Source organism: Xylocopa sonorina, unplaced genomic scaffold (assembly GCF_050948175.1).
Source record: "Xylocopa sonorina isolate GNS202 unplaced genomic scaffold, iyXylSono1_principal scaffold0206, whole genome shotgun sequence".
NCBI classification, from domain to species: domain Eukaryota; kingdom Metazoa; phylum Arthropoda; class Insecta; order Hymenoptera; family Apidae; genus Xylocopa; species Xylocopa sonorina.
This window is the reverse complement of record NW_027490277.1, coordinates 109097-133327: the sequence shown is the minus strand read 5'-3', so window position 1 is coordinate 133327 and position 24231 is coordinate 109097.

Sequence of the window (24231 nt, the reverse complement as noted above, 5' to 3'; positions counted from 1 at the left end):
TCTTGTTGGGAATTCTTAGTCACACTATCGTAAATGTACGAATTTTAACTCTCGGTGGGCACTTTTTTCTGCAAACTACTGTCAATATTCAAATTTTAAGTCTTGATTGAAATCTTTTTGTCAAACAATCGTCATTATACGAACTTTAACTCTAGGTTGGAATTTTTTTCTTCAAACTATCGGCTATATACGAAATTTATCACTTGTTGGTAATTCTTAGTCAAACTATCGTAAATGTACGAATTTTAACTCTAGGTGGGAATTTTTTTCTTCAGACTACTGTCAATATACAAATTTTAACTATTTGTTGAAATCTTTTTGTCAAACAATCGTCAATACACGTGGTTTAATACTAGGTTGGAATTTTTTTCTCGAAACCATCGCCTCTATACGAATTTGAACCCTCGATGGGAATTTTTTGGCAAACTACCGTCAATGTACGAATTTTAACTCTCGGTGGGCACTTTTTCCTGCAAACTACTGTCAATATTCAAATTTTAAGTCTTGATTGAATTCTTTTTGTCAAACAATCGTCATTATACGAACTTTAACTCTAGGTTGGAATTTTTTTTTCAAACTATCGTCTATATACGAAATTTATATCTTGTTGGGAATTCTTAGTCAAACTAACGTCTATATACGAATTTTAACTCTCCATGGGAATTTTTTGATCAAACTACCGTCAATGTACGAATTTTAACTCTCGGTGGGCACTTTCTTCTGCAAACTACTGTCAATATTCAAATTTTAAGTCTCGATTGAAATCTTTTTGTCAAACAATCGTCATTATACGAACTTTAACTCTAGGTTGGAATTTTTTTCTTCAAACTATCGTCTATATACGAAATTTATCTCTTGTTGGGAATACTTAGTCAAACTATCGTAAATGTACGAATTTTAACTCTCGGTGGGAATTTTTTTCTTCAGACTACTATCAATGTACAAATTTTAACTATTTGTTGAAATCTTTTTGTCAAACAATCGACAATACACGTGGTCTAATACTAAGTTGGAATTTTTTTCTCGAAACCATCGCCTATATACGAATTTTAACTCTCCATGGGAATTTTTTGATCAAACTACCGTCAATGTACGAATTTTAACTCTCGGTGGGCACTTTCTTCTGCAAACTACTGTCAATATTCAAATTTTAAGTCTTGATTGAAATCTTTTTGTCAAACAATCGTCATTATACGAACTTTAACTCTAGGTTGGAATTTTTTTCTTCAAACTATCGTCTATATACGAAATTTATATCTTGTTGGGAATTCTTAGTCAAACTATCGTCTATATACGAATTTTAACTCTCCTTGGGAATTTTTTGATCAAACTACCGTCAATGTCAGAATTTTAACTCTCGGTGGGCACTTTCTTCTGCAAACTACTGTCAATATTCAAATTTTAAGTCTCGATTGAAATCTTTTTGTCAAACAATCGTCATTATACGAACTTTAACTCTAGGTTGGAATTTTTTTCTTCAAACTATCGTCTATATACGAAATTTATCTCTTGTTGGGAATTCTTAGTCAAACTATCGTAAATGTACGAATTTTAACTCTCGGTGGGAATTTTTTTCTTCAGACTACTGTCAATATACAAATTTTAACTATTTGTTGAAATCTTTTTGTCAAACTATCGTCAATACACGAATTATAATACTAGGTTGGAATTTTTTTCTCCAAACTATCGACTATATACGAATTTTAACTCTCGATGGGAATTGTTTGGCAAACTACCGTCAATGTACGAATTTTAACTCTCGGTGGGAATTTTTTTCTTCAGACTACTGTCAATATACAAATTTTAACTATTTGTTGAAATCTTTTTGTCAAACAATCGTCAATACACGTGGTTTAATACTAGGTTGGAATTTTTTTCTCGAAACCATCGCCTCTATACGAATTTTAACTCTCGATGGGAATTTTTTGGCAAACTACCGTCAATGTACGAATTTTATCTCTCGGTGGGCACTTTTTTCTTCAAACTACTGTCAATATTCAAATTTTAAGTCTTGATTGAAATCTTTTTGTCAAACAATCGTCATTATACGAACTTTAACTCTAGGTTGGAATTTTTTTCTTCAAACTATCGTCTATATACGAAATTTATCTCTTGTTGGGAATTCTTAGTCAAACTATCGTAAATGTACGAATTTTAACTCTCGGTGGGAATTTTTTTCTTCAGACTACTATCAATGCACAAATTTTAACTATTTGTTGAAATCTTTTTGTCAAACAATCGACAATACACGTGGTTTAATACTAAGTTGGAATTTTTTTCTCGAGACCATCGCCTGTATACGAATTTTAACTCTCCATGGGAATTTTTTGGCAAACTACCGTCAATGTACGAATTTTAACTCTCGGTGAGCACTTTTTTCTTCAAACTACTGTCAATATTCAAAATTTAAGTCTTGATTGAAATCCTTTGGTCAAACAATCGTCATTATACGAACTTTAACTCTAGGTTGGAATTTTTTTCTTCAAACTATCGGCTATATACGAAATTTATCACTTGTTGGTAATTCTTAGTCAATCTATCGTAAATGTACGAATTTTAACTCTCGGTGGGAATTTTTTTCTTCAGACTACTGTCAATATACAAATTTTAACTATTTGTTGAAATCTTTTTGTCAAATAATCGTCAATACACGTGGTTTAATACTAGGTTGGAATTTTTTTCTCGAAACCATCGCCTCTATACGAATTTGAACCCTCGATGGGAATTTTTTGGCAAACTACCGTCAATGTACGAATTTTAACTCTCGGTGGGCACTTTTTTCTGCAAACTACTGTCAATTTTCAAATTTTAAGTCTTGATTGAATTCTTTTTGTCAAACAATCGTCATTATACGAACTTTAACTCTAGGTTGGAATTTTTTTCTTCAAACTATCGTCTATATACGAATTTTAACTCTCCATGGGAATTTTTTGATCAAACTACCGTCAATGTACGAATTTTAACTCTCGGTGGGCACTTTCTTCTGCAAACTACTGTCAATATTCAAATTTTAAGTCTCGATTGAAATCTTTTTGTCAAACAATCGTCATTATACGAACTTTAACTCTAGGTTGGAATTTTTTTCTTCAAACTATCGTCTATATACGAAATTTATCTCTTGTTGGGAATTCTTAGTCAAACTATCGTAAATGTACGAATTTTAACTCTAGGTGGGAATTTTTTTCTTCAGACTACTGTCAATATACAAATTTTAACTATTTGTTGAAATCTTTTTGTCAAACAATCGTCAATACACGTGGTTTAATACTAGGTTGGAATTTTTTTCTCGAAACCATCGCCTCTGTACGAATTTTAACTCTCGATGGGAATTTTTTGGCAAACTACCGTCAATGTACGAATTTTAACTCTCGGTGGGCACTTTTTTCTTCAAACTACTGTCAATATTCAAATTTTAAGTCTTGATTGAATTCTTTTTGTCAAACAATCGTCATTATACGAACTTTAACTCTAGGTTGGAATTTTTTTCTTCAAACTATCGTCTATATACGAATTTTAACTCTCCATGGGAATTTTTTGATCAAACTACCGTCAATGTACGAATTTTAACTCTCGGTGGGCACTTTCTTCTGCAAACTACTGTCAATATTCAAATTTTAAGTCTTGATTGAAATCTTTTTGTCAAACAATCGTCATTATACGAACTTTAACTCTAGGTTGGAATTTTTTTCTTCAAACTATCGTCTATATACGAAATTTATATCTTGTTGGGAATTCTTAGTCAAACTATCGTCTATATACGAATTTTAACTCTCCATGGGAATTTTTTGATCAAACTACCGTCAATGTCAGAATTTTAAATCTCGGTGGGCACTTTTTTCTGCAAACTACTGTCAATATTCAAATTTTAAGTCTTGATTGAAATCTTTTTGTCAAACAATCGTCATTATACGAACTTTAACTCTAGGTTGGAATTTTTTTCTTCAAACTATCGTCTATATACGAAACTTATATCTTGTTGGGAATTCTTAGTCAAACTATCGTCTATATACGAATTTTAACTCTCCTTGGGAATTTTTTGATCAAACTACCGTCAATGTCAGAATTTTAACTCTCGGTGGGCACTTTCTTCTGCAAACTACTGTCAATATTCAAATTTTAAGTCTCGATTGAAATCTTTTTGTCAAACAATCGTCATTATACGAACTTTAACTCTAGATTGGAATTTTTTTCTTCAAACTATCGTCTATATACGAAATTTATCTCTTGTTGGGAATTCTTAGTCACACTATCGTAAATGTACGAATTTTAACTCTCGGTGGGCACTTTTTTCTGCAAACTACTGTCAATATTCAAATTTTAAGTCTTGATTGAAATCTTTTTGTCAAACAATCGTCATTATACGAACTTTAACTCTAGGTTGGAATTTTTTTCTTCAAACTATCGGCTATATACGAAATTTATCACTTGTTGGTAATTCTTAGTCAAACTATCGTAAATGTACGAATTTTAACTCTAGGTGGGAATTTTTTTCTTCAGACTACTGTCAATATACAAATTTTAACTATTTGTTGAAATCTTTTTGTCAAACAATCGTCAATACACGTGGTTTAATACTAGGTTGGAATTTTTTTCTCGAAACCATCGCCTCTATACGAATTTGAACCCTCGATGGGAATTTTTTGGCAAACTACCGTCAATGTACGAATTTTAACTCTCGGTGGGCACTTTTTCCTGCAAACTACTGTCAATATTCAAATTTTAAGTCTTGATTGAATTCTTTTTGTCAAACAATCGTCATTATACGAACTTTAACTCTAGGTTGGAATTTTTTTTTCAAACTATCGTCTATATACGAAATTTATATCTTGTTGGGAATTCTTAGTCAAACTAACGTCTATATACGAATTTTAACTCTCCATGGGAATTTTTTGATCAAACTACCGTCAATGTACGAATTTTAACTCTCGGTGGGCACTTTCTTCTGCAAACTACTGTCAATATTCAAATTTTAAGTCTCGATTGAAATCTTTTTGTCAAACAATCGTCATTATACGAACTTTAACTCTAGGTTGGAATTTTTTTCTTCAAACTATCGTCTATATACGAAATTTATCTCTTGTTGGGAATACTTAGTCAAACTATCGTAAATGTACGAATTTTAACTCTCGGTGGGAATTTTTTTCTTCAGACTACTATCAATGTACAAATTTTAACTATTTGTTGAAATCTTTTTGTCAAACAATCGACAATACACGTGGTCTAATACTAAGTTGGAATTTTTTTCTCGAAACCATCGCCTATATACGAATTTTAACTCTCCATGGGAATTTTTTGATCAAACTACCGTCAATGTACGAATTTTAACTCTCGGTGGGCACTTTCTTCTGCAAACTACTGTCAATATTCAAATTTTAAGTCTTGATTGAAATCTTTTTGTCAAACAATCGTCATTATACGAACTTTAACTCTAGGTTGGAATTTTTTTCTTCAAACTATCGTCTATATACGAAATTTATATCTTGTTGGGAATTCTTAGTCAAACTATCGTCTATATACGAATTTTAACTCTCCTTGGGAATTTTTTGATCAAACTACCGTCAATGTCAGAATTTTAACTCTCGGTGGGCACTTTCTTCTGCAAACTACTGTCAATATTCAAATTTTAAGTCTCGATTGAAATCTTTTTGTCAAACAATCGTCATTATACGAACTTTAACTCTAGGTTGGAATTTTTTTCTTCAAACTATCGTCTATATACGAAATTTATCTCTTGTTGGGAATTCTTAGTCAAACTATCGTAAATGTACGAATTTTAACTCTCGGTGGGAATTTTTTTCTTCAGACTACTGTCAATATACAAATTTTAACTATTTGTTGAAATCTTTTTGTCAAACTATCGTCAATACACGAATTATAATACTAGGTTGGAATTTTTTTCTCCAAACTATCGACTATATACGAATTTTAACTCTCGATGGGAATTGTTTGGCAAACTACCGTCAATGTACGAATTTTAACTCTCGGTGGGAATTTTTTTCTTCAGACTACTGTCAATATACAAATTTTAACTATTTGTTGAAATCTTTTTGTCAAACAATCGTCAATACACGTGGTTTAATACTAGGTTGGAATTTTTTTCTCGAAACCATCGCCTCTATACGAATTTTAACTCTCGATGGGAATTTTTTGGCAAACTACCGTCAATGTACGAATTTTATCTCTCGGTGGGCACTTTTTTCTTCAAACTACTGTCAATATTCAAATTTTAAGTCTTGATTGAAATCTTTTTGTCAAACAATCGTCATTATACGAACTTTAACTCTAGGTTGGAATTTTTTTCTTCAAACTATCGTCTATATACGAAATTTATCTCTTGTTGGGAATTCTTAGTCAAACTATCGTAAATGTACGAATTTTAACTCTCGGTGGGAATTTTTTTCTTCAGACTACTATCAATGCACAAATTTTAACTATTTGTTGAAATCTTTTTGTCAAACAATCGACAATACACGTGGTTTAATACTAAGTTGGAATTTTTTTCTCGAGACCATCGCCTGTATACGAATTTTAACTCTCCATGGGAATTTTTTGGCAAACTACCGTCAATGTACGAATTTTAACTCTCGGTGAGCACTTTTTTCTTCAAACTACTGTCAATATTCAAAATTTAAGTCTTGATTGAAATCCTTTGGTCAAACAATCGTCATTATACGAACTTTAACTCTAGGTTGGAATTTTTTTCTTCAAACTATCGGCTATATACGAAATTTATCACTTGTTGGTAATTCTTAGTCAATCTATCGTAAATGTACGAATTTTAACTCTCGGTGGGAATTTTTTTCTTCAGACTACTGTCAATATACAAATTTTAACTATTTGTTGAAATCTTTTTGTCAAATAATCGTCAATACACGTGGTTTAATACTAGGTTGGAATTTTTTTCTCGAAACCATCGCCTCTATACGAATTTGAACCCTCGATGGGAATTTTTTGGCAAACTACCGTCAATGTACGAATTTTAACTCTCGGTGGGCACTTTTTTCTGCAAACTACTGTCAATTTTCAAATTTTAAGTCTTGATTGAATTCTTTTTGTCAAACAATCGTCATTATACGAACTTTAACTCTAGGTTGGAATTTTTTTCTTCAAACTATCGTCTATATACGAATTTTAACTCTCCATGGGAATTTTTTGATCAAACTACCGTCAATGTACGAATTTTAACTCTCGGTGGGCACTTTCTTCTGCAAACTACTGTCAATATTCAAATTTTAAGTCTCGATTGAAATCTTTTTGTCAAACAATCGTCATTATACGAACTTTAACTCTAGGTTGGAATTTTTTTCTTCAAACTATCGTCTATATACGAAATTTATCTCTTGTTGGGAATTCTTAGTCAAACTATCGTAAATGTACGAATTTTAACTCTAGGTGGGAATTTTTTTCTTCAGACTACTGTCAATATACAAATTTTAACTATTTGTTGAAATCTTTTTGTCAAACAATCGTCAATACACGTGGTTTAATACTAGGTTGGAATTTTTTTCTCGAAACCATCGCCTCTGTACGAATTTTAACTCTCGATGGGAATTTTTTGGCAAACTACCGTCAATGTACGAATTTTAACTCTCGGTGGGCACTTTTTTCTTCAAACTACTGTCAATATTCAAATTTTAAGTCTTGATTGAATTCTTTTTGTCAAACAATCGTCATTATACGAACTTTAACTCTAGGTTGGAATTTTTTTCTTCAAACTATCGTCTATATACGAATTTTAACTCTCCATGGGAATTTTTTGATCAAACTACCGTCAATGTACGAATTTTAACTCTCGGTGGGCACTTTCTTCTGCAAACTACTGTCAATATTCAAATTTTAAGTCTTGATTGAAATCTTTTTGTCAAACAATCGTCATTATACGAACTTTAACTCTAGGTTGGAATTTTTTTCTTCAAACTATCGTCTATATACGAAATTTATATCTTGTTGGGAATTCTTAGTCAAACTATCGTCTATATACGAATTTTAACTCTCCATGGGAATTTTTTGATCAAACTACCGTCAATGTCAGAATTTTAAATCTCGGTGGGCACTTTTTTCTGCAAACTACTGTCAATATTCAAATTTTAAGTCTTGATTGAAATCTTTTTGTCAAACAATCGTCATTATACGAACTTTAACTCTAGGTTGGAATTTTTTTCTTCAAACTATCGTCTATATACGAAACTTATATCTTGTTGGGAATTCTTAGTCAAACTATCGTCTATATACGAATTTTAACTCTCCTTGGGAATTTTTTGATCAAACTACCGTCAATGTCAGAATTTTAACTCTCGGTGGGCACTTTCTTCTGCAAACTACTGTCAATATTCAAATTTTAAGTCTCGATTGAAATCTTTTTGTCAAACAATCGTCATTATACGAACTTTAACTCTAGATTGGAATTTTTTTCTTCAAACTATCGTCTATATACGAAATTTATCTCTTGTTGGGAATTCTTAGTCACACTATCGTAAATGTACGAATTTTAACTCTCGGTGGGCACTTTTTTCTGCAAACTACTGTCAATATTCAAATTTTAAGTCTTGATTGAAATCTTTTTGCCAAACAATCGTCATTATACGAACTTTAACTCTAGGTTGGAATTTTTTTCTTCAAACTATCGTCTATATACGAATTTTAACTCTCCTTGGGAATTTTTTGATCAAACTACCGTCAATGTCAGAATTTTAACTCTCGGTGGGCACTTTCTTCTGCAAACTACTGTCAATATTCAAATTTTAAGTCTCGATTGAAATCTTTTTGTCAAACAATCGTCATTATACGAACTTTAACTCTAGGTTGGAATTTTTTTCTTCAAACTATCGTCTATATACGAAATTTATCTCTTGTTGGGAATTCTTAGTCAAACTATCGTAAATGTACGAATTTTAACTCTCGGTGGGAATTTTTTTCTTCAGACTACTGTCAATATACAAATTTTAACTATTTGTTGAAATCTTTTTGTCAAACTATCGTCAATACACGAATTATAATACTAGGTTGGAATTTTTTTCTCCAAACTATCGACTATATACGAATTTTAACTCTCGATGGGAATTGTTTGGCAAACTACCGTCAATGTACGAATTTTAACTCTCGGTGGGAATTTTTTTCTTCAGACTACTGTCAATATACAAATTTTAACTATTTGTTGAAATCTTTTTGTCAAACAATCGTCAATACACGTGGTTTAATACTAGGTTGGAATTTTTTTCTCGAAACCATCGCCTCTATACGAATTTTAACTCTCGATGGGAATTTTTTGGCAAACTACCGTCAATGTACGAATTTTATCTCTCGGTGGGCACTTTTTTCTTCAAACTACTGTCAATATTCAAATTTTAAGTCTTGATTGAAATCTTTTTGTCAAACAATCGTCATTATACGAACTTTAACTCTAGGTTGGAATTTTTTTCTTCAAACTATCGTCTATATACGAAATTTATCTCTTGTTGGGAATTCTTAGTCAAACTATCGTAAATGTACGAATTTTAACTCTCGGTGGGAATTTTTTTCTTCAGACTACTATCAATGCACAAATTTTAACTATTTGTTGAAATCTTTTTGTCAAACAATCGACAATACACGTGGTTTAATACTAAGTTGGAATTTTTTTCTCGAGACCATCGCCTGTATACGAATTTTAACTCTCCATGGGAATTTTTTGGCAAACTACCGTCAATGTACGAATTTTAACTCTCGGTGAGCACTTTTTTCTTCAAACTACTGTCAATATTCAAAATTTAAGTCTTGATTGAAATCCTTTGGTCAAACAATCGTCATTATACGAACTTTAACTCTAGGTTGGAATTTTTTTCTTCAAACTATCGGCTATATACGAAATTTATCACTTGTTGGTAATTCTTAGTCAATCTATCGTAAATGTACGAATTTTAACTCTCGGTGGGAATTTTTTTCTTCAGACTACTGTCAATATACAAATTTTAACTATTTGTTGAAATCTTTTTGTCAAATAATCGTCAATACACGTGGTTTAATACTAGGTTGGAATTTTTTTCTCGAAACCATCGCCTCTATACGAATTTGAACCCTCGATGGGAATTTTTTGGCAAACTACCGTCAATGTACGAATTTTAACTCTCGGTGGGCACTTTTTTCTGCAAACTACTGTCAATTTTCAAATTTTAAGTCTTGATTGAATTCTTTTTGTCAAACAATCGTCATTATACGAACTTTAACTCTAGGTTGGAATTTTTTTCTTCAAACTATCGTCTATATACGAATTTTAACTCTCCATGGGAATTTTTTGATCAAACTACCGTCAATGTACGAATTTTAACTCTCGGTGGGCACTTTCTTCTGCAAACTACTGTCAATATTCAAATTTTAAGTCTCGATTGAAATCTTTTTGTCAAACAATCGTCATTATACGAACTTTAACTCTAGGTTGGAATTTTTTTCTTCAAACTATCGTCTATATACGAAATTTATCTCTTGTTGGGAATTCTTAGTCAAACTATCGTAAATGTACGAATTTTAACTCTAGGTGGGAATTTTTTTCTTCAGACTACTGTCAATATACAAATTTTAACTATTTGTTGAAATCTTTTTGTCAAACAATCGTCAATACACGTGGTTTAATACTAGGTTGGAATTTTTTTCTCGAAACCATCGCCTCTGTACGAATTTTAACTCTCGATGGGAATTTTTTGGCAAACTACCGTCAATGTACGAATTTTAACTCTCGGTGGGCACTTTTTTCTTCAAACTACTGTCAATATTCAAATTTTAAGTCTTGATTGAATTCTTTTTGTCAAACAATCGTCATTATACGAACTTTAACTCTAGGTTGGAATTTTTTTCTTCAAACTATCGTCTATATACGAATTTTAACTCTCCATGGGAATTTTTTGATCAAACTACCGTCAATGTACGAATTTTAACTCTCGGTGGGCACTTTCTTCTGCAAACTACTGTCAATATTCAAATTTTAAGTCTTGATTGAAATCTTTTTGTCAAACAATCGTCATTATACGAACTTTAACTCTAGGTTGGAATTTTTTTCTTCAAACTATCGTCTATATACGAAATTTATATCTTGTTGGGAATTCTTAGTCAAACTATCGTCTATATACGAATTTAAACTCTCCATGGGAATTTTTTGATCAAACTACCGTCAATGTCAGAATTTTAAATCTCGGTGGGCACTTTTTTCTGCAAACTACTGTCAATATTCAAATTTTAAGTCTTGATTGAAATCTTTTTGTCAAACAATCGTCATTATACGAACTTTAACTCTAGGTTGGAATTTTTTTCTTCAAACTATCGTCTATATACGAAACTTATATCTTGTTGGGAATTCTTAGTCAAACTATCGTCTATATACGAATTTTAACTCTCCTTGGGAATTTTTTGATCAAACTACCGTCAATGTCAGAATTTTAACTCTCGGTGGGCACTTTCTTCTGCAAACTACTGTCAATATTCAAATTTTAAGTCTCGATTGAAATCTTTTTGTCAAACAATCGTCATTATACGAACTTTAACTCTAGATTGGAATTTTTTTCTTCAAACTATCGTCTATATACGAAATTTATCTCTTGTTGGGAATTCTTAGTCACACTATCGTAAATGTACGAATTTTAACTCTCGGTGGGCACTTTTTTCTGCAAACTACTGTCAATATTCAAATTTTAAGTCTTGATTGAAATCTTTTTGTCAAACAATCGTCATTATACGAACTTTAACTCTAGGTTGGAATTTTTTTCTTCAAACTATCGTCTATATACGAATTTTAACTCTCCATGGGAATTTTTTGATCAAACTACCGTCAATGTACGAATTTTAACTCTCGGTGGGCACTTTCTTCTGCAAACTACTGTCAATATTCAAATTTTAAGTCTTGATTGAAATCTTTTTGTCAAACAATCGTCATTATACGAACTTTAACTCTAGGTTGGAATTTTTTTCTTCAAACTATCGTCTATATACGAAATTTATATCTTGTTGGGAATTCTTAGTCAAACTATCGTCTATATACGAATTTTAACTCTCCATGGGAATTTTTTGATCAAACTACCGTCAATGTACGAATTTTAACTCTCGGTGGGCACTTTCTTCTGCAAACTACTGTCAATATTCAAATTTTAAGTCTCGATTGAAATCTTTTTGTCAAACAATCGTCATTATACGAACTTTAACTCTAGGTTGGAATTTTTTTCTTCAAACTATCGTCTATATACGAAATTTATCTCTTGTTGGGAATTCTTAGTCAAACTATCGTAAATGTACGAATTTTAACTCTAGGTGGGAATTTTTTTCTTCAGACTACTGTCAATATACAAATTTTAACTATTTGTTGAAATCTTTTTGTCAAACAATCGTCAATACACGTGGTTTAATACTAGGTTGGAATTTTTTTCTCGAAACCATCGCCTCTGTACGAATTTTAACTCTCGATGGGAATTTTTTGGCAAACTACCGTCAATGTACGAATTTTAACTCTCGGTGGGCACTTTTTTCTTCAAACTACTGTCAATATTCAAATTTTAAGTCTTGATTGAATTCTTTTTGTCAAACAATCGTCATTATACGAACTTTAACTCTAGGTTGGAATTTTTTTCTTCAAACTATCGTCTATATACGAATTTTAACTCTCCATGGGAATTTTTTGATCAAACTACCGTCAATGTACGAATTTTAACTCTCGGTGGGCACTTTCTTCTGCAAACTACTGTCAATATTCAAATTTTAAGTCTTGATTGAAATCTTTTTGTCAAACAATCGTCATTATACGAACTTTAACTCTAGGTTGGAATTTTTTTCTTCAAACTATCGTCTATATACGAAATTTATATCTTGTTGGGAATTCTTAGTCAAACTATCGTCTATATACGAATTTTAACTCTCCATGGGAATTTTTTGATCAAACTACCGTCAATGTCAGAATTTTAAATCTCGGTGGGCACTTTTTTCTGCAAACTACTGTCAATATTCAAATTTTAAGTCTTGATTGAAATCTTTTTGTCAAACAATCGTCATTATACGAACTTTAACTCTAGGTTGGAATTTTTTTCTTCAAACTATCGTCTATATACGAAACTTATATCTTGTTGGGAATTCTTAGTCAAACTATCGTCTATATACGAATTTTAACTCTCCTTGGGAATTTTTTGATCAAACTACCGTCAATGTCAGAATTTTAACTCTCGGTGGGCACTTTCTTCTGCAAACTACTGTCAATATTCAAATTTTAAGTCTTGATTGAAATCTTTTTGTCAAACAATCGTCATTATACGAACTTTAACTCTAGGTTGGAATTTTTTTCTTCAAACTATCGGCTATATACGAAATTTATCACTTGTTGGTAATTCTTAGTCAAACTATCGTAAATGTACGAATTTTAACTCTAGGTGGGAATTTTTTTCTTCAGACTACTGTCAATATACAAATTTTAACTATTTGTTGAAATCTTTTTGTCAAACAATCGTCAATACACGTGGTTTAATACTAGGTTGGAATTTTTTTCTCGAAACCATCGCCTCTATACGAATTTGAACCCTCGATGGGAATTTTTTGGCAAACTACCGTCAATGTACGAATTTTAACTCTCGGTGGGCACTTTTTCCTGCAAACTACTGTCAATATTCAAATTTTAAGTCTTGATTGAATTCTTTTTGTCAAACAATCGTCATTATACGAACTTTAACTCTAGGTTGGAATTTTTTTTTCAAACTATCGTCTATATACGAAATTTATATCTTGTTGGGAATTCTTAGTCAAACTAACGTCTATATACGAATTTTAACTCTCCATGGGAATTTTTTGATCAAACTACCGTCAATGTACGAATTTTAACTCTCGGTGGGCACTTTCTTCTGCAAACTACTGTCAATATTCAAATTTTAAGTCTCGATTGAAATCTTTTTGTCAAACAATCGTCATTATACGAACTTTAACTCTAGGTTGGAATTTTTTTCTTCAAACTATCGTCTATATACGAAATTTATCTCTTGTTGGGAATAATTAGTCAAACTATCGTAAATGTACGAATTTTAACTCTCGGTGGGAATTTTTTTCTTCAGACTACTATCAATGTACAAATTTTAACTATTTGTTGAAATCTTTTTGTCAAACAATCGACAATACACGTGGTCTAATACTAAGTTGGAATTTTTTTCTCGAAACCATCGCCTATATACGAATTTTAACTCTCCATGGGAATTTTTTGATCAAACTACCGTCAATGTACGAATTTTAACTCTCGGTGGGCACTTTCTTCTGCAAACTACTGTCAATATTCAAATTTTAAGTCTTGATTGAAATCTTTTTGTCAAACAATCGTCATTATACGAACTTTAACTCTAGGTTGGAATTTTTTTCTTCAAACTATCGTCTATATACGAAATTTATCTCTTGTTGGGAATTCTTAGTCAAACTATCGTAAATGTACGAATTTTAACTCTCGGTGGGAATTTTTTTCTTCAGACTACTATCAATGCACAAATTTTAACTATTTGTTGAAATCTTTTTGTCAAACAATCGACAATACACGTGGTTTAATACTAAGTTGGAATTTTTTTCTCGAGACCATCGCCTGTATACGAATTTTAACTCTCCATGGGAATTTTTTGGCAAACTACCGTCAATGTACGAATTTTAACTCTCGGTGAGCACTTTTTTCTTCAAACTACTGTCAATATTCAAAATTTAAGTCTTGATTGAAATCCTTTGGTCAAACAATCGTCATTATACGAACTTTAACTCTAGGTTGGAATTTTTTTCTTCAAACTATCGGCTATATACGAAATTTATCACTTGTTGGTAATTCTTAGTCAATCTATCGTAAATGTACGAATTTTAACTCTCGGTGGGAATTTTTTTCTTCAGACTACTGTCAATATACAAATTTTAACTATTTGTTGAAATCTTTTTGTCAAATAATCGTCAATACACGTGGTTTAATACTAGGTTGGAATTTTTTTCTCGAAACCATCGCCTCTATACGAATTTGAACCCTCGATGGGAATTTTTTGGCAAACTACCGTCAATGTACGAATTTTAACTCTCGGTGGGCACTTTTTTCTGCAAACTACTGTCAATTTTCAAATTTTAAGTCTTGATTGAATTCTTTTTGTCAAACAATCGTCATTATACGAACTTTAACTCTAGGTTGGAATTTTTTTCTTCAAACTATCGTCTATATACGAATTTTAACTCTCCATGGGAATTTTTTGATCAAACTACCGTCAATGTACGAATTTTAACTCTCGGTGGGCACTTTCTTCTGCAAACTACTGTCAATATTCAAATTTTAAGTCTCGATTGAAATCTTTTTGTCAAACAATCGTCATTATACGAACTTTAACTCTAGGTTGGAATTTTTTTCTTCAAACTATCGTCTATATACGAAATTTATCTCTTGTTGGGAATTCTTAGTCAAACTATCGTAAATGTACGAATTTTAACTCTAGGTGGGAATTTTTTTCTTCAGACTACTGTCAATATACAAATTTTAACTATTTGTTGAAATCTTTTTGTCAAACAATCGTCAATACACGTGGTTTAATACTAGGTTGGAATTTTTTTCTCGAAACCATCGCCTCTGTACGAATTTTAACTCTCGATGGGAATTTTTTGGCAAACTACCGTCAATGTACGAATTTTAACTCTCGGTGGGCACTTTTTTCTTCAAACTACTGTCAATATTCAAATTTTAAGTCTTGATTGAATTCTTTTTGTCAAACAATCGTCATTATACGAACTTTAACTCTAGGTTGGAATTTTTTTCTTCAAACTATCGTCTATATACGAATTTTAACTCTCCATGGGAATTTTTTGATCAAACTACCGTCAATGTACGAATTTTAACTCTCGGTGGGCACTTTCTTCTGCAAACTACTGTCAATATTCAAATTTTAAGTCTTGATTGAAATCTTTTTGTCAAACAATCGTCATTATACGAACTTTAACTCTAGGTTGGAATTTTTTTCTTCAAACTATCGTCTATATACGAAATTTATATCTTGTTGGGAATTCTTAGTCAAACTATCGTCTATATACGAATTTTAACTCTCCATGGGAATTTTTTGATCAAACTACCGTCAATGTCAGAATTTTAAATCTCGGTGGGCACTTTTTTCTGCAAACTACTGTCAATATTCAAATTTTAAGTCTTGATTGAAATCTTTTTGTCAAACAATCGTCATTATACGAACTTTAACTCTAGGTTGGAATTTTTTTCTTCAAACTATCGTCTATATACGAAACTTATATCTTGTTGGGAATTCTTAGTCAAACTATCGTCTATATACGAATTTTAACTCTCCTTGGGAATTTTTTGATCAAACTACCGTCAATGTCAGAATTTTAACTCTCGGTGGGCACTTTCTTCTGCAAACTACTGTCAATATTCAAATTTTAAGTCTCGATTGAAATCTTTTTGTCAAACAATCGTCATTATACGAACTTTAACTCTAGATTGGAATTTTTTTCTTCAAACTATCGTCTATATACGAAATTTATCTCTTGTTGGGAATTCTTAGTCACACTATCGTAAATGTACGAATTTTAACTCTCGGTGGGCACTTTTTTCTGCAAACTACTGTCAATATTCAAATTTTAAGTCTTGATTGAAATCTTTTTGTCAAACAATCGTCATTATACGAACTTTAACTCTAGGTTGGAATTTTTTTCTTCAAACTATCGGCTATATACGAAATTTATCACTTGTTGGTAATTCTTAGTCAAACTATCGTAAATGTACGAATTTTAACTCTAGGTGGGAATTTTTTTCTTCAGACTACTGTCAATATACAAATTTTAACTATTTGTTGAAATCTTTTTGTCAAACAATCGTCAATACACGTGGTTTAATACTAGGTTGGAATTTTTTTCTCGAAACCATCGCCTCTATACGAATTTGAACCCTCGATGGGAATTTTTTGGCAAACTACCGTCAATGTACGAATTTTAACTCTCGGTGGGCACTTTTTCCTGCAAACTACTGTCAATATTCAAATTTTAAGTCTTGATTGAATTCTTTTTGTCAAACAATCGTCATTATACGAACTTTAACTCTAGGTTGGAATTTTTTTTTCAAACTATCGTCTATATACGAAATTTATATCTTGTTGGGAATTCTTAGTCAAACTAACGTCTATATACGAATTTTAACTCTCCATGGGAATTTTTTGATCAAACTACCGTCAATGTACGAATTTTAACTCTCGGTGGGCACTTTCTTCTGCAAACTACTGTCAATATTCAAATTTTAAGTTTCGATTGAAATCTTTTTGTCAAACAATCGTCATTATACGAACTTTAACTCTAGGTTGGAATTTTTTTCTTCAAACTATCGTCTATATACGAAATTTATCTCTTGTTGGGAATACTTAGTCAAACTATCGTAAATGTACGAATTTTAACTCTCGGTGGGAATTTTTTTCTTCAGACTACTATCAATGTACAAATTTTAACTATTTGTTGAAATCTTTTTGTCAAACAATCGACAATACACGTGGTCTAATACTAAGTTGGAATTTTTTTCTCGAAACCATCGCCTATATACGAATTTTAACTCTCCATGGGAATTTTTTGATCAAACTACCGTCAATGTACGAATTTTAACTCTCGGTGGGCACTTTCTTCTGCAAACTACTGTCAATATTCAAATTTTAAGTCTTGATTGAAATCTTTTTGTCAAACAATCGTCATTATACGAACTTTAACTCTAGGTTGGAATTTTTTTCTTCAAACTATCGTCTATATACGAAATTTATATCTTGTTGGGAATTCTTAGTCAAACTATCGTCTATATACGAATTTTAACTCTCCTTGGGAATTTTTTGATCAAACTACCGTCAATGTCAGAATTTTAACTCTCGGTGGGCACTTTCTTCTGCAAACTACTGTCAATATTCAAATTTTAAGTCTCGATTGAAATCTTTTTGTCAAACAATCGTCATTATACGAACTTTAACTCTAGGTTGGAATTTTTTTCTTCAAACTATCGTCTATATACGAAATTTATCTCTTGTTGGGAATTCTTAGTCAAACTATCGTAAATGTACGAATTTTAACTCTCGGTGGGAATTTTTTTCTTCAGACTACTGTCAATATACAAATTTTAACTATTTGTTGAAATCTTTTTGTCAAACTATCGTCAATACACGAATTATAATACTAGGTTGGAATTTTTTTCTCCAAACTATCGACTATATACGAATTTTAACTCTCGATGGGAATTGTTTGGCAAACTACCGTCAATGTACGAATTTTAACTCTCGGTGGGAATTTTTTTCTTCAGACTACTGTCAATATACAAATTTTAACTATTTGTTGAAATCTTTTTGTCAAACAATCGTCAATACACGTGGTTTAATACTAGGTTGGAATTTTTTTCTCGAAACCATCGCCTCTATACGAATTTTAACTCTCGATGGGAATTTTTTGGCAAACTACCGTCAATGTACGAATTTTATCTCTCGGTGGGCACTTTTTTCTTCAAACTACTGTCAATATTCAAATTTTAAGTCTTGATTGAATTCTTTTTGTCAAACAATCGTCATTATACGAACTTTAACTCTAGGTTGGAATTTTTTTCTTCAAACTATCGGCTATATACGAAATTTATCACTTGTTGGTAATTCTTAGTCAAACTATCGTAAATGTACGAATTTTAACTCTCGGTGGGAATTTTTTTCTTCAGACTACTGTCAATATACAAATTTTAACTATTTGTTGAAATCTTTTTGTCAAACAATCGTCAATACACGTGGTTTAATACTAGGTTGGAATTTTTTTCTCGAAACCATCGCCTCTATACGAATTTGAACCCTCGATGGGAATTTTTTGGCAAACTACCGTCAATGTACGAATTTTAACTCTCGGTGAGCACTTTTTTCTTCAAACTACTGTCAATATTCAAATTTTAAGTCTTGATTGAAATCCTTTGGTCAAACAATCGTCATTATACGAACTTTAACTCTAGGTTGGAATTTTTTTCTTCAAACTATCGGCTATATACGAAATTTATCACTTGTTGGTAATTCTTAGTCAATCTATCGTAAATGTACGAATTTTAACTCTCGGTGGGAATTTTTTTCTTCAGACTACTGTCAATATACAAATTTTAACTATTTGTTGAAATCTTTTTGTCAAATAATCGTCAATACACGTGGTTTAATACTAGGTTGGAATTTTTTTCTCGAAACCATCGCCTCTATACGAATTTGAACCCTCGATGGGAATTTTTTGGCAAACTACCGTCAATGTACGAATTTTAACTCTCGGTGGGCACTTTTTTCTGCAAACTACTGTCAATTTTCAAATTTTAAGTCTTGATTGAATTCTTTTTGTCAAACAATCGTCATTATACGAACTTTAACTCTAGGTTGGAATTTTTTTCTTCAAACTATCGTCTATATACGAATTTTAACTCTCCATGGGAATTTTTTGATCAAACTACCGTCAATGTACGAATTTTAACTCTCGGTGGGCACTTTCTTCTGCAAACTACTGTCAATATTCAAATTTTAAGTCTCGATTGAAATCTTTTTGTCAAACAATCGTCATTATACGAACTTTAACTCTAGGTTGGAATTTTTTTCTTCAAACTATCGTCTATATACGAAATTTATCTCTTGTTGGGAATTCTTAGTCAAACTATCGTAAATGTACGAATTTTAACTCTAGGTGGGAATTTTTTTCTTCAGACTACTGTCAATATACAAATTTTAACTATTTGTTGAAATCTTTTTGTCAAACAATCGTCAATACACGTGGTTTAATACTAGGTTGGAATTTTTTTCTCGAAACCATCGCCTCTGTACGAATTTTAACTCTCGATGGGAATTTTTTGGCAAACTACCGTCAATGTACGAATTTTAACTCTCGGTGGGCACTTTTTTCTTCAAACTACTGTCAATATTCAAATTTTAAGTCTTGATTGAATTCTTTTTGTCAAACAATCGTCATTATACGAACTTTAACTCTAGGTTGGAATTTTTTTCTTCAAACTATCGTCTATATACGAATTTTAACTCTCCATGGGAATTTTTTGATCAAACTACCGTCAATGTACGAATTTTAACTCTCGGTGGGCACTTTCTTCTGCAAACTACTGTCAATATTCAAATTTTAAGTCTTGATTGAAATCTTTTTGTCAAACAATCGTCATTATACGAACTTTAACTCTAGGTTGGAATTTTTTTCTTCAAACTATCGTCTATATACGAAATTTATATCTTGTTGGGAATTCTTAGTCAAACTATCGTCTATATACGAATTTTAACTCTCCATGGGAATTTTTTGATCAAACTACCGTCAATGTCAGAATTTTAAATCTCGGTGGGCACTTTTTTCTGCAAACTACTGTCAATATTCAAATTTTAAGTCTTGATTGAAATCTTTTTGTCAAACAATCGTCATTATACGAACTTTAACTCTAGGTTGGAATTTTTTTCTTCAAACTATCGTCTATATACGAAACTTATATCTTGTTGGGAATTCTTAGTCAAACTATCGTCTATATACGAATTTTAACTCTCCTTGGGAATTTTTTGATCAAACTACCGTCAATGTCAGAATTTTAACTCTCGGTGGGCACTTTCTTCTGCAAACTACTGTCAATATTCAAATTTTAAGTCTCGATTGAAATCTTTTTGTCAAACAATCGTCATTATACGAACTTTAACTCTAGATTGGAATTTTTTTCTTCAAACTATCGTCTATATACGAAATTTATCTCTTGTTGGGAATTCTTAGTCACACTATCGTAAATGTACGAATTTTAACTCTCGGTGGGCACTTTTTTCTGCAAACTACTGTCAATATTCAAATTTTAAGTCTTGATTGAAATCTTTTTGTCAAACAATCGTCATTATACGAACTTTAACTCTAGGTTGGAATTTTTTTCTTCAAACTATCGTCTATATACGAATTTTAACTCTCCATGGGAATTTTTTGATCAAACTACCGTCAATGTCAGAATTTTAACTCTCGGTGGGCACTTTTTTCTGCAAACTACTGTCAATATTCAAATTTTAAGTCTTGATTGAAATCTTTTTGTCAAACAATCGTCATTATACGAACTTTAACTCTAGGTTGGAATTTTTTTCTTCAAACTATCGTCTATATACGAAATTTATCTCTTGTTGGGAATTCTTAGTCAAACTATCGTAAATGTACGAATTTTAACTCTCGGTGGGAATTTTTTTCTTCAGACTACTATCAATGTACAAATTTTAACTATTTGTTGAAATCTTTTTGTCAAACAATCGACACTACACGTGGTTTAATACTAAGTTGGAATTTTTTTCTCGAAACCATCGCCTATATACGAATTTTAACTCTCCATGGGAATTTTTTGGCAAACTACCGTCAATGTACGAATTTTAACTCTCGGTGAGCACTTTTTTCTTCAAACTACTGTCAATATTCAAATTTTAAGTCTTGATTGAAATCCTTTGGTCAAACAATCGTCATTATACGAACTTTAACTCTAGGTTGGAATTTTTTTCTTCAAACTATCGTCTATATACGAAATTTATCTCTTGTTGGGAATTCTTAGTCAAACTACCGTCAATGTACGAATTTTAACTCTCGGTGGGCACTTTTTCCTGCAAACTACTGTCAATATTCAAATTTTAAGTCTTGATTGAATTCTTTTTGTCAAACAATCGTCATTATACGAACTTTAACTCTAGGTTGGAATTTTTTTTTCAAACTATCGTCTATATACGAAATTTATATCTTGTTGGGAATTCTTAGTCAAACTAACGTCTATATACGAATTTTAACTCTCCATGGGAATTTTTTGATCAAACTACCGTCAATGTACGAATTTTAACTCTCGGTGGGAATTTTTTTCTTCAGACTACTGTCAATGTACAAATTTTAACTATTTGTTGAAATCTTTTTGTCAAACAATCGTCAATACACGTGGTTTAATACTAGGTTGGAATTTTTTTCTCGAAACCATCGCCTCTATACGAATTTGAACCCTCGATGGGAATTTTTTGGCAAACTACCGTCAATGTACGAATTTTAACTCTCGGTGGGCACTTTTTTCTGCAAACTACTGTCAATATTCAAATTTTAAGTCTTGATTGAAATCTTTTTGTCAAACAATCGTCATTATACGAACTTTAACTCTAGGTTGGAATTTTTTTCTTCAAACTATCGTCTATATACGAAATTTATATCTTGTTGGGAATTCTTAGTCAAACTATCGTCTATATACGAATTTTAACTCTCCATGGGAATTTTTTGATCAATCTACCGTCAATGTACGAATTTTAACTCTCGGTGGGAATTTTTTTCTTCAGACTACTGTCAATGTACAAATTTTAACTATTTGTTGAAATCTTTTTGTCAAACAATCGTCAATACACGTGGTTTAATACTAGGTTGGAATTTTTTTCTCGAAACCATCGCCTCTATACGAATTTGAACCCTCGATGGGAATTTTTTGGCAAACTACCGTCAATGTACGAATTTTAACTCTCGGTGAGCACTTTTTTCTGCAAACTACTGTGAATATTCAAATTTTAAGTCTTGATTGAATTCTTTTTGTCAAACAATCGTCATTATACGAACTTTAACTGTAGGTTGGAATTTTTTTCTTCAAACTATCGTCTATATACGAATTTTAACTCTCCATGGGAATTTTTTGATCAAACTACCGTCAATGTACGAATTTTAACTCTCGGTGGGCACTTTCTTCTGCAAACTACTGTCAATATTCAAATTTTAAGTCTTGATTGAAATCTTTTTGTCAAACAATCGTCATTATACGAACTTTAACTCTAGGTTGGAATTTTTTTCTTCAAACTATCGTCTATATACGAAATTTATCTCTTGTTGGGAATTCTTAGTCAAACTATCGTAAATGTACGAATTTTAACTCTCGGTGGGAATTTTTTTCTTCAGACTACTATCAATGCACAAATTTTAACTATTTGTTGAAATCTTTTTGTCAAACAATCGACAATACACGTGGTTTAATACTAAGTTGGAATTTTTTTCTCGAAACCATCGCCTGTATACGAATTTTAACTCTCCATGGGAATTTTTTGGCAAACTACCGTCAATGTACGAATTTTAACTCTCGGTGAGCACTTTTTTCTTCAAACTACTGTCAATATTCAAATTTTAAGTCTTGATTGAAATCCTTTGGTCAAACAATCGTCATTATACGAACTTTAACTCTAGGTTGGAATTTTTTTCTTCAAACTATCGGCTATATACGAAATTTATCACTTGTTGGTAATTCTTAGTCAATCTATCGTAAATGTACGAATTTTAACTCTCGGTGGGAATTTTTTTCTTCAGACTACTGTCAATATACAAATTTTAACTATTTGTTGAAATCTTTTTGTCAAACAATCGTCAATACACGTGGTTTAATACTAGGTTGGAATTTTTTTCTCGAAACCATCGCCTCTATACGAATTTGAACCCTCGATGGGAATTTTTTGGCAAACTACCGTCAATGTACGAATTTTAACTCTCGGTGGGCACTTTTTCCTGCAAACTACTGTCAATATTCAAATTTTAAGTCTTGATTGAATTCTTTTTGTCAAACAATCGTCATTATACGAACTTTAACTCTAGGTTGGAATTTTTTTTTCAAACTATCGTCTATATACGAAATTTATATCTTGTTGGGAATTCTTAGTCAAACTAACGTCTATATACGAATTTTAACTCTCCATGGGAATTTTTTGATCAAACTACCGTCAATGTACGAATTTTAACTCTCGGTGGGCACTTTCTTCTGCAAACTACTGTCAATATTCAAATTTTAAGTTTCGATTGAAATCTTTTTGTCAAACAATCGTCATTATACGAACTTTAACTCTAGGTTGGAATTTTTTTCTTCAAACTATCGTCTATATACGAAATTTATCTCTTGTTGGGAATACTTAGTCAAACTATCGTAAATGTACGAATTTTAACTCTCGGTGGGAATTTTTTTCTTCAGACTACTATCAATGTACAAATTTTAACTATTTGTTGAAATCTTTTTGTCAAACAATCGACAATACACGTGGTCTAATACTAAGTTGGAATTTTTTTCTCGAAACCATCGCCTATATACGAATTTTAACTCTCCATGGGAATTTTTTGATCAAACTACCGTCAATGTACGAATTTTAACTCTCGGTGGGCACTTTCTTCTGCAAACTACTGTCAATATTCAAATTTTAAGTCTTGATTGAAATCTTTTTGTCAAACAATCGTCATTATACGAACTTTAACTCT